Below are 12,297 nucleotides of genomic sequence, written 5' to 3'. Positions count from 1 at the left end.
GATTTCCTCACGCTTCCTCACTGCGAGGGCTTTCACACAGACAGGAGCCGCTTGCTCCAAGACTTGCAAACGTATGAGAACTTCGTACTGGCGCTTGTCGTACCGCCAAGAGCCCATATTCTGCACGGGGTGCTCTGGAAATCTGACCTACAAACAAACGATGACTCCGAACACGTAATAAAACCGTGGCCGATGGTTTCGGTTCGATAAAGGATGAAAATATTGCGGGAAAATGTAACCCAGACCGCCTCTCTGACAGAGTACATACACTTCGAATCAGGTCAAATTTCATCCCAACGCAAAAAGAAAAGTAATTTTATCCAAAAGGAATGAAGTCGTCCCTGATTTAATATGGTCGGAAGCGCATTCAAAATACATCTCCAGCTAGTCAAAGAGGATTTTTTTCAAAGAAAAGAAGGGCTCTGCCTTCATTCCCCTCAGTGATGGCTTATGTTAAGGAGTGCAGACATTAAAGGGTTTACTGAACATACTCTTCCTCTCAGAAGATGCTCTTTGAAACCCTTTCCGCCCATTTTCCCTGCCACCGACAGAAGTGTTGCCTCATTAATATTCTTAATGCAGAGAGACGTGTGTGTGTATGTGTGTGTGTGTGTGTGTGTGCGTGCGTGTGTGTGTCTGTTCCTCCGGTCTACAGGAGGCATTATGGGCTCAGCAGGGTGATCAGTGAGGGTCATAGCAGGCGTTTAACCCCTCGTACCCCCACCGGCCTCCTTCTCCCCGGGGCTCTACTCTTACAGAGGAAGGAAGGCACTGACTCAAAAGGTGAGAAGTGGGAAATAGTGCACTGAAAGAACACTGAGAGAGAGAGAGAGAGAGAGAGAGAGAGAGAGAGAGAGAGAGAGAGAGAGAGAGAGAGAAAGAGAGAGAGAAAGAGAGCGATGCAGGCACGGATGGAAAAGAGAAACAGAAGGAGATAAAAGGGACGAGAGGACGAGGGCGAATGAGGAGGCAGATGGTAGATCGTCAAGGTCTAGTCCAGACTAGAGCCATCAGTCTGAATTGGAAATAAGGAGCGATGCTTCTGTTCTCCCTCATTCACAAACTCCTCCCGGTCATGTGTCTCTCCAGCAGCTAATGTGCTCTCTTCATACAGAATTCTGACTTGAGAGGTGAAAGGAAAGAAGAGGTTGTTGAAAAATGAGCACGCTTGTGTCTTTGTGTGTGCACGTTTCTGTATGCATGTGTGTTTTTCAGTTATATGCGTGTGTGCATCTGTCTGCATGTGTATTGTGCATGTTTGTGTTGCAAGTGTGTTGAACACGTGCATGTCTGCCTGTACATCTGCCAGTGTGTGTGCGCATTGTCTGCCTGTGCATGTGTGTTGAGAGTGTGCGTGTGTCTCGACTGTGTGAGTTTGCATGTTGCATGCGCTGAGTGGTGTGCATGAGTCGCCCTGTGCATGTGTGCTTGTGCATTTGTGTGTGGGTGTCGAGTGTGCGTCTGTGCACGTGTCTGCCTGTGTGCATGTGCTGCGTGTGTGTGTTGAATGTGTGTGTGTGTTTGTGTATTGCCTGTGTTTTAAGTGTGTGCGTTGTCTGCTCGTGCATGTGTCTGGGTGCACCTATGTGATAGTGCAAGGCAAGAAATCAAAGCTGTGTGGCTCCATGAATGTATGAGGTCCCCGATTCCTTTCCAGCAAGACAGACTGAGAGACCGAGAGAGGAGCGCAGTAGCCAAGAGGGAGGGTTCATACAGGATTTGGGTCATAGATTGCCAAGAGGGATGGTATTGTGAATCTGTATTAGTGTGTGTGTGTGTGTGTGGGGGGGGTGCGTGTGTGTTGTGCTTTGATGTGATTGTGTGTGTAGATATGTGTCTGAATGTGTGTGTGTGAAAATAGAAAGAGCAGGTGCCTATATAATACATAATATATAATATACAGGCACCTGATCTTTCCATCTTCACACAGTCGTGCATGCAACACTGTGTATGCATGTATGTACATGTGAATGTGCATGTGTATGAGTGTATGTAGATGAGTGTGTGTGTGTGTGTGTTTGCATATGTTTCTCTGGGTTTATTCTCACGTGGGACCATATCATCAAAACAGATATCCCGATTAAGCTCCAGCATATTGTCTTTTATATGGAAGACTATTCCCCACAAATGGGAATAAATAGCATTAAATAGGTCAGCGATGTGAATAAAAACCGCAATTATCATTTTAAATATAAACGGGCTCAAAAATCATTTCGTGTACCTTTGCCTTGTTTTGTTTAATAATTCCTGTGTTTCGATTTCAGCGCCATTAAAAATAAAAACAGGATTAAAAAAAAGTCATGTTTTGGAGGGAGAACCTGTCTTTGGTTCAATAAAACAGCACCGCCTGAAGATTAACACGTCACCTCCAACCCCAGGGAAGAGAATAAATGAGGTGGAAAAGAGATACGCTTTCTATCAAAGGGAGAGAGGCACAGAAATTAAATTAAAATGGTTGAGGTAAATAATCCGTTGCGTTTTTTTTCCTCTCTTTTAATAAAATACTGATTCTTCCTCTGCTCATTTTCACAGCTGCTTTCAGTGAAACATCAGACTGTCGTCCCTGTTAGTTCTGAGAAAACACACTAACACACACACACACACACACACACACACACTGATCTGAGGTTGTACAGGGATTTGGCTCAAGGGCATTCCTGGCAGTGTTTATGGGCTGTACTGGCACCAATCGCTGGCCTGGGTCCAATTGATATGCTTGTGTAGGGTGGAGGATGAAGGGACCAGTGATTCTTGGGGTGATGATGATGATGAGCCTTCTTCTCATATCCAACACAGATGATGTTACATCATCTTACTTTTGAGTCTCTGTCACCATTCTGTGCCAAGAAACAGCTGCCATTTCTTTTCCCCAATTGATTAGATTCTCTAGCATCCCACTTAGCTTCGGTTTTAAAGGTCTGCTCAAGCGGTAAACACTAAAGGGGCAGAAAATGTAATGTTAATACATGCATGGATTGGTAGCTTGTAATATCGAGTGCCAGTAAGAAAAGTGTGAATCCTGTGTGTCCATTAGCGATACAGTAGCGAGTGTTTCTGTAGGTCTGTTGTAATGCCACTAGGGGGCGCCATGCAGTCTGCTGGAAGAGCGATGCGTGACGTCACATAGACGCAACGCTGAGGAACTCCACCGGTGTCACTCTTCAATACAGAAGAGACAAAGCGCGTGAAGCCCAAATCAGCTTCCACAGACAAGATGGGGGAAAGTTACTGGGAAGGCAGCCAGTATGAATCAGACTAACAGTTTCCTTTAAAAACACCTGATGTAATGAGCTGCCATCCCAGTGCTCCCAGTCTTACTGGCCGTGTGCTGAGCCCACGTGACGTCAGAGCACTTTCACAAGACATCCGGGGGATTTCTCTGACACCTTCACATAGTCTATCCATTATCCAAACCGCTTATCCAACTCAGGGTCATGGGATGCTGGAGCCTATCCCAGCAGTCATTGGGCGGCAGGCGGGGAGACACCCTGGACAGGCGACCAGTCCATCACAGGGCCGACACCTTCACACCTAGGGACCTTCACATAGTTGACAAGGAACCCTCCATGATGAGGACATCCTGATTAAAACTGAGATCTTAGTTGGATGAGCTCTTCATGTTCATTCGCATGAATCTTTAGTTTACATTATAATCTTGCTTCCTAACTGTTTATACCACGGGTTTACTTTTCCCTGTGGTGCCCGCTAACTCGCTGCATCCATAGAGGCGAACTATAGTAGAAACCCTCCAAGCCTCTTTCTGTCATCCATTCTGGTGAGCGGCAGGGATCCACTCAGACTCAACTCCAACGCTGTTTATCGGGGTCAAAGGTCAGGGTTGGTAACCCGCTGCTCTCGCCTGTCATCGCATGACCCCGTGATGACATCGCTGAGGGAGGCGCCCTGTGGACTCAGCACATCAGTGCTCATTTCCTGTCAATCATATTATCTAGGATGGACCGCCACGGTCAGAGGTGATGCTGAAAGGCTTCCGCGCTCTGATAATGACATCTCTGAATGGTTGTAAATATCCCTCTGACACGGGGAAACACACCCTCGCTGTCCACTGGTCAAGATTATATCAGTGACTTTGCATTCTCTCTTTTAAAATTCCCTGGCAAATCTTGACGACTCTTGTTAAAGCCTCTCTAAGTGGCAGCAGCAAAAACTCCCTCATCCTTCAAGGTGACATCAGCAATCACAGATTTTAGGAAAGATTTTGATTTGCTGGGGGCATGGCCTTTCTCCATGACAGATAAGTCGACGTTCAAAAATAACAACTAAACCAGAAGATATCAAGCTTGTTTTGTACATCTTCTCATCCTTCCTTCACAATCTTTTGAACGTCAGATTTCAGCAGCAGAAAAATGGAAAATCCCGCCATTATCCAAGGCGGTCCTGATTCTCCAGATAATATTTTGATCATTCGGTACATGTTGATCTTTTGAACAGATGAGCCTTATGTGAACTTCCCACTTTTTTCCTCTGCAAAGTGTCAGCGATTGGAATCTCTGCATTATTTGCATGTAATTGCTGAATTGAGTTAGAGATTGGCGGGCAGATTAAGGCGCAGGCTCCACATAGGCCAGAGTTATGAAGTCATTTCATAGACTGAAATTTGGTTATGGACAGGCTGTGCTTCATTAGCATGTACCGGAGCTGTCGAGACTTTCTCAGCTGGGTTGAAGGCACAGTGTAATAGACTGGAATCCAATCTTGTGATGGGAAATGAAGAGTGAGAAGTCTGTGGGAGACAGCGAGGGGTGCCACTTTTAAGTTTGAAATAAAAGTTGGGGATCTAAGATTTGATCACTCAATTGAAGCCCCTCTACTTATGTTTTTGGTATTTTGACACAAGTGGGGATGATTTGATATTTGGGAAACTGACAGAAGGTGTATCGCGCACACACACACAAACAAATATATTAACACAAACATTACACCTTAAAGCATCACATCATCCTCCCTCAGTATCGACCATGGTTTCCATTTGATCGTGTGATTGACAGCGGGGCTCGGCTTGTCGTTTTACCATCGCGGGGTGTCACTGCAACAGCTTTGACTCGACGCGTAACACTTTGCTTGCAACTATTGTGGCTGCATATCAACATCTGCTAGCAGCGCCGCGGTTCGGGCTAACATTTTAATTGGTTCCTGAGAACAGAGGGCGAGCCAAATTGCTTCAGCGTCCCAGGGGCCTTCCCTCTTAATGAGATATCCTCCCCTCTCTGGATCAGAGGGGGTCCTGACCTGTGTGTCGTCAGCGGGATATTATTGTAGCACATTTACCTTTATCTGATGGAGCACGCTGAGAGGTTAATGATGGCAAAGGTCAAGGGGAGGGCCATACTTTCCACAAATCGAGAGAGAGGAAAAGAGAATGAAGGAGAGACAGACAAAGATAAGAGAATAATTCCTGTGCAGACGGAAATCTTACATCAATCCAATTCACCGCATAGGCTGGCTTTCGATCAGTCCGTTTCACCTGCACCTAAATAGCATCATCCATTGTCTGTCCGGGGACCTGGACGCTTGGATTCCTGGAACGCGCTCCAAACGGAGATGCCCTTCAAAGGAAGTCACGGGTTATTTTGGATTCTCTTAAAACTGGTAACAATAGATTAGATTCTAAAATTAGATTTTAAAACCGCTCCGGGCTACGCTTCTGAGACCCGTACGACAGCGAAATCCTCCATCTTCACCTTTCCAGTTAATAAAAGGGGGGGAAAGGAAAGGGGCCGTACGGAGTGAAAGAAAGGAGGGTGTCCTTCAATCGTGGTCATCGGTGACAATGGCTCTTCAAAGCCGAATGGAGGAACGAGAAGAGATTGGAATCTCTGAGGAGCTGGTGTTGTGGGGGCCACGTTTCCTGTTTGGACCGCTCACAGTGACATCAGAGAGAATGGGGGAAGAACGGCACCAGCGAGATGGCCTACTTAGCACTCAGGATGGCGTTTTTCTTTTTTTCATGTATTATTTTTGTTTGTTTGTGTTTTTGTTGTTGATGCTGTTCCTCAAAGGGCCCTTTTGTTTAGTTCGCCGCTGAAACAGAGATGCGAGAGATATGGGGAGCAATCCTACTCTGCCGATAACGGTGTGTGCGACACCTTCCTCCTTGCTGCCCGGTGAAGCAGAGATACTCCAGATAGGGAAGAGATCCCACATTTCGTCCGCCCCAGGCACCACTGCATGACCCCCCGCTTGCATAGTTTTCTGCCATGAGCAGCAAAATCGATTAGTTACACCACACACACACACACACACACACACGCCTGCAGGAATTCTTTGGATGAAGAGTCCAATGAGATTGATAGTCTACACTCTGTTGAAACCACAAACCTGACGGTGACCTTATGTCAAGGGGAGCATGAAACTCATTTAATTGCTATTTCCAGAAACATGCATGCCTCTAACAAAGTGCTGTTTGGAGCATCTGTCAGAAAGCTCCTTCCCTGGAGCGCCTCCATAGCTGCATGGTTACAGCTCATAACCACACGGCCGCAATGTCGCCGGTTCGATTCCAAACGGCGACCTATGTGGCATGTCATACCTCTCTCCCTCGTTCACTGTCTACCTCTTCACTGCCTACTGAAAGGTAGAAATATTGGGGGGAAATCTTGAAAAAGAAAGCCCCCTTTCAACTTTCGGATTGGGGAGGTCTGCGTTTCTGTAACTTCTCGAAAACCGACATTCTGATGCTGATGCTCACCTGGCGACAGTCCACGTGTTCTTGGGTGTTCATATGGATGGGTGGTGGGGGTCACAAATGGTCTTTAAATTCTGTCCGTCTCCACACATGTGCTTTCTCGACGCTAGCCATGAACACCTTTGAGCCAGAACTCCGAGTGTTCGTCGCTACTTCTTCTTCTTCTTCTTCTCGATTAATGGCGAATCGCAACCAGGTGGAGCATTGTCGCCACCTACTGTTGCATTAAAGAGTCCTTAATTTACATCCTCTCCCACCAGTCCAGTCTGCCAGACCACGTCTCCAGGGATCCTTGTTTGCAATCACTTCCTGTTTATAACCCCACCCCCTCCCTATGATTGGACAGCTAGCTCGTCCCACCTCCGATTTTGAGCAGTTTGGTAAAAGGTACGAGCGACTTCGAAGCGTGACGCGATGACGGGCGAGTTGAGGCGTGTTGAATGCGGTAGCGGCGTCAGCGTCGCTCTCCTCCGTTTGCATGGTTTAAAACTGTTCTTCGAGCGGTCTTAATGGTTTTGTAAAGCAGAGCGGCGGAGATAAACCCCCCGAACGCGACAAGCAGGCGGATTAAATAAGCCTCCGCTCTTTTGTTAGAGACTTCCATTCACCAAACACACCTCTCTTCCTAGAGGCGTGCTAATGGCAGCGGATGAATGGTTCAGTTGAAACAATGGCGGCAGCGGCGTTTGGCCGGATTCCTTCTGCTGCTGCGACGACGAGGCGGGGGGTGTACCCGATGTGCTGCTCAACGCTCCCTTCCCGAACACAGCACCCGGGCTGGGGCAAGGTAGCCGCCTTGACTGACAGGCCGATTTGCTGCATTCTCCATTCCTGTTCCTCTCCACCAAACCGAGACAATTAGATCTACAATCACAGCGCTAATGTCAATCAAACGTCTCCACCACTTCAATTATACAGTAATAGCTGCGCGCGTGTGTGTGCGCGCGCGTCACTGCACTTGTACGTGTGATGGATTGAACGTGTGTGTACGTTTTGGCTCGTTTCAGTTGTGGGCCCGGAAAAAGAAAGAAAGAAGAAAGAAAACAAAAAAAAGGCAGTGACCTGCAAAAAACGCCGGTTTATGAAGACATGCCTCTTCATAACGCCGAGCCTTCATGCAATTTTGGAGCAGAAGTTTCTGCAGTTTGCCAGGCTCCTAATCCAATCTAACGCCGAGGCGGCGGTGCCGAGTCCGGCTAAAAGCAGCAATCGAGGGAAGCCGGAGTCGCTGCCGACTTCCAGAATCGCTCTTGTGGTATTCGAGGCGAAATGGCGGAAGGAGAGGAGCGACGAGGAAGAAGGGGCGGAGGGAGGAGGAGAGGGAGCAGATTGTAATGGCAGAAAGCAGTCGGCCTCATCTGGCCTCCGCGCCGTCTCATAACGTGATATGGCTGCGCGCCTCATTAACTTTGTATCACAGCATATCATCACCGAGGGAAAGGGTGCACGTGGAGCGTGTGTGTGTGCGAGAGAGGGGGGGGGAGAGAGAAAGGGAACGTTTTAATTTTGATCACTGTTTGCATATTACAGTAGACTGTGCAGTGAGGGAATGCTTGATGTGCTCTGTGAGGCTTTGCCAGTGAGACTGGTCTCATAGCCTACCCAGAGACGCAGGCAGCCATTACAATGCGCAGTGAAGCCAGGCAGAGAGCTCCACTACAGAAAACACAGCGCTCTGACCCAGATCCCAGGCGAAGGAGCTTTTTCATCTTCCCTCTCTCTTTTTAGAACAAAGGCTCATCTACCCCTCAGATATGTGCCTCCATTTCGCTCGTTCTCTGCCTTGCCTCCATTTTCTACTATTTCTGTGTTTGGAGTTTGGAGATAAAATCCCTCTGGTGAGGAGGGGAAGCGGCTCCGCGGAGTCTAATTGATGAAAGGAGCACCATCCGGTTTTAGTGAGCTCCCCAATTAGTACACACTGAAGGACAGAAATGAAAAACAGTACGTTGGCTGGGTGTATAATATACATGGCTTCCCCGTCTTTGGGTCGACGCCGTGTACTCGATCAGACTTTAAATGCCGTCGTGTAACTTTTCCCTTTTTCTTCCCTCGGGTCAAGGTTGTGTGGCGCTTCGGCGGCGCGCGTTTCCCCGCCGCCTATCTAACTGTGTTAAATCTTACCGACCTTGTCCAAGGGCCCGTACCTCAACCCTGCATCACTCTCACTACATCCTTCCAATTTCATGGCAAAAAAACCTTAATTAACATAAAATCAATTAATGCATTAATTAGTGTTCTTTAATTACCTAAATTTGAGTATAGGTTTTTTCCCCTATCCATTATTTATTCCATAATTAATAGGCTGTGATTAATATGCTTGACATCAATGTTAAACACAACCGGAGTCCTGCAGAGTAAAATGGAGGACATCTGTGGCTCATCAACGCGCCGTCTCCCGCCAAACAGCATTTTGATAACGCCGAATAGTCAATAAAGCAACACGGAAGCAAGTTGTTTCTGCAGAAAAACAAAACAAAAAACAATATCTTTGCTTGTCACGGTTGCCATGGTCAATTTAATGAAAAAGGTAAAGAAAAAAACCCCACCATGATTAATACGTCTCTCTGTTGGCTGTTATTGCTTGCTGAAGTCTCCCCGGCAGCACATAACCTGCTTTGCAGACATCACATCCTTGGCAAGTATGTGATCATCTTTGATGAATAATTAGCTTCCTTTCCCCCAAATGAAGAGCTAGCAAGGGACTTGACCTCTTAATTTATTGAAGACACCTAATGTAGTGATTATGGAGCAGGGAATTGTGTCCTTCCATCCTGCGGTGAAATCACAGGCTCTGTCCGGTCTTACTGAGCCATGTTGTGGTTGCGGATGGTGCGTTGGCGGGACTTGTAACCATCATGGCCCGAGCCCAGACCCTCGTAGGGGGGCCGGGGTTATCCTACCCGGGGAGAACTTAACCTCTCTCATGACCCACTTTCATGGGTTCTCTTCTTTAGTGTTGGTCTCTGCACACCAAACAAACCTCGCCAATCTCGCCGACAGTCTCTGATTGGCAGATATCTCACTTGGAAATGTGCTGCAAAACGCACAACGTTATTAGGGAGAAACGTGACAACACTGCTAGCAATTGAGAATGGGGGGGGGGGGGGGCGGAAGTGACTCGTCAAATCATGAAAATGGAAAGGCCGCCATTTCTCATACGATGCCCACACCACCGAGGGACACGCAGTTTGTCAAATTTGTTGTTCCCCCATAAAGATGTCATCCTTCAGCAGGCGGCGATTTTCATTCTGTCTGTTAGCTGGCTCCAGAATGCTGGTCACATCTGCTTTTGCTTACTGAAGCTAAATGTGGACGAGAACAGAACGTGTCATTAATCCTGCAAGGCCAAAACAACGGGAGTAGCCTGCTCTTTATTTCTCTATCTATATCGTCAGTTGTACCAGTCGTACTTGTTTATCCCTTTTGTCTTTCCCCGCCTCTCTCTTCCTCCCTGTGTCTCTCATCTCCTCCCTGCTGCCCTGGTAACATAAGAATATGAACAGTTTATCTTTCACCATCTATATCTTTATATCTAGAGGTGGCACGGTGGCCCAGTGGTTAGCACCGTTGCCTCACAGCAGGAAGGTCCTGGGTTCGAACCCCAGCCCGTCCCAGGCCCTTTCTGTGTGGAGTTTGCATGTTCTCCCCGTGTCTGCGGTGGGCTTTCTCCGGGTGGTCCGGTTTCCTCCCACCATCAAAAAGACATGCATGTTAGGGTTGATGCTCCTGTCTGTGCCCCTGAGCAAGGCAACGGAAAGAAGAACTGGAGTTGGTCCCCGGGCACTGCAGCTGCCCACTGCTCCTATACAGTAGGATGGCTTAAATGCAGGAGACAAATTTCATACAACATCAAATAAAGCGTATTTCTTTCTTTCAGACACACTCACTCCCATCTTGCATCCCTCAGTGCACACATGCGCCTTTCTCAGTAGCTAGCTACTTTTATGTGGCGTCAAATTAATAATAAAGTAAGCGATGATGACAGCTGCTTATAAAACAGCACTAATGGATATATATATATATATACATATATATATATACACACACACACACACACAGATTGTCACTGCACCCTTGTTTTTTATTCATGAAGTTTGAGGTAGCTAGCTAACTGTAGTCTCAGCCCCTGATTAGCGTTAACTGGTCCTGTACCTGCCAGCCCGTCCCTGTCCCACTCCTGGTTTGGCTCAGCCGAACCTCCAGCGGTGCAAACTGCTGCCGCGTCATCCTGTCATGGCTGACTTTTGTAATCTTTGTAAAGAAAAACAGGTGGCTGTCGGTAACCTTAGTTGTCTATATCTCTCCATCTGAGCTGGCAACCCTGGTCCCTTGCTGCTCACGCGCTGGGGGGAAAGACGTGGGATTATGACGTTCAGGGCTGGAGAGGAAGTACCCTGGGCCTTGGCCCTGCAAGCCCAGGCCAGGTGACAACCTTGCTGATATGACTGAACTGCCAAGTGATGGAGTTAAGATGATGTGCTTTGCTCTGCTGTGGAGAGACTGTTGAAGTCAGACCTGAAACCAGTGACCAGATTTAAATTTAAGGTGTAAAAAACTTTGACTAAGGAATAATTACACATTCAGCAACTTTTATTTTTTGTGGATTATTTTCTCCCTTTTCTCCCCAATTGTACCCCACTCTTCTGAGCCGTCCCGACCGCTGCTCCACCCCCTCTGCCGATCCGGGGAGGGCTGCAGACTACCACATGCCTCCTCCGATACATGTGGAGTCACCAGCCGCTTCTTTTCACTTGACAGTGAGGAGTTTCGCCAGGGGGACGTAGCGTATGGGAAGATCACGCTATCCCCCCCCCCCCGAATAGGCGCCCCGACCAATCAGAGGAGGCCCTAGTGCAGCGACCAGGACACATACCCACACCCAGCTTCCCACACGCAGACACGGCCAATTGTGTCTCTAGGGACGCCAGACCAAGCCGGAGGTAACACGGGGATTCGAACCGGCGATCTCCATGTCGGTAGGCAACGGAATAGACTGCTACACTACCCGGGCGCCCCAGCAACATTTTTTTTTCATTTGTAAATAAAATAACGTGTTATATTCGTCCATAACGGTTCTCGGTTGTTTCAAGCACTATGAGGGAGTGGTCTGGTCCTTATGAATATTCATGAGATGACATCTGATTTTTAAGCGAGGGTTGACAGTAAGAGTGGGTGGGGTTTCATATTTTGATAATCTGTTTTGATTGGCTGTTTGTAAAGGCGTGTCTGATGACGTGAGAAAAAAAAGATTGTTTAAACTGGCTATTTCACTTGTATGAATGTGACATAATGTAAATGTGACTAAAAGTAATCTGATTGTGTTATTAAGGTATTTACACCTTATAGGGCACATCTCTTACCACAGCTGTAAAGGTCTTTAATGTCTGTGGTCCGATTACAGCAACCTGTAATCTGTAATCTGAGTAATATGGGCTCAACTCAACATTACCCACCCTTCATGTTTATCTCCGTCTGCATGGCTGTCTTCTTCTCTCCCACCTCCTCTCTCCATTGCTCTCCCTCTCTCTCTCTCTCTCTCTCTCTCTCTCTCTCTCTCTCTCTCTCTCTCTCTCTCTCTCTCTCTCTCT

The sequence above is a fragment of the Lampris incognitus genome, chromosome 11 (genome assembly GCF_029633865.1).
Source record: "Lampris incognitus isolate fLamInc1 chromosome 11, fLamInc1.hap2, whole genome shotgun sequence".
Taxonomy (NCBI): Eukaryota; Metazoa; Chordata; class Actinopteri; order Lampriformes; family Lampridae; genus Lampris; species Lampris incognitus.
This window is presented reverse-complemented; position numbering follows the sequence as displayed.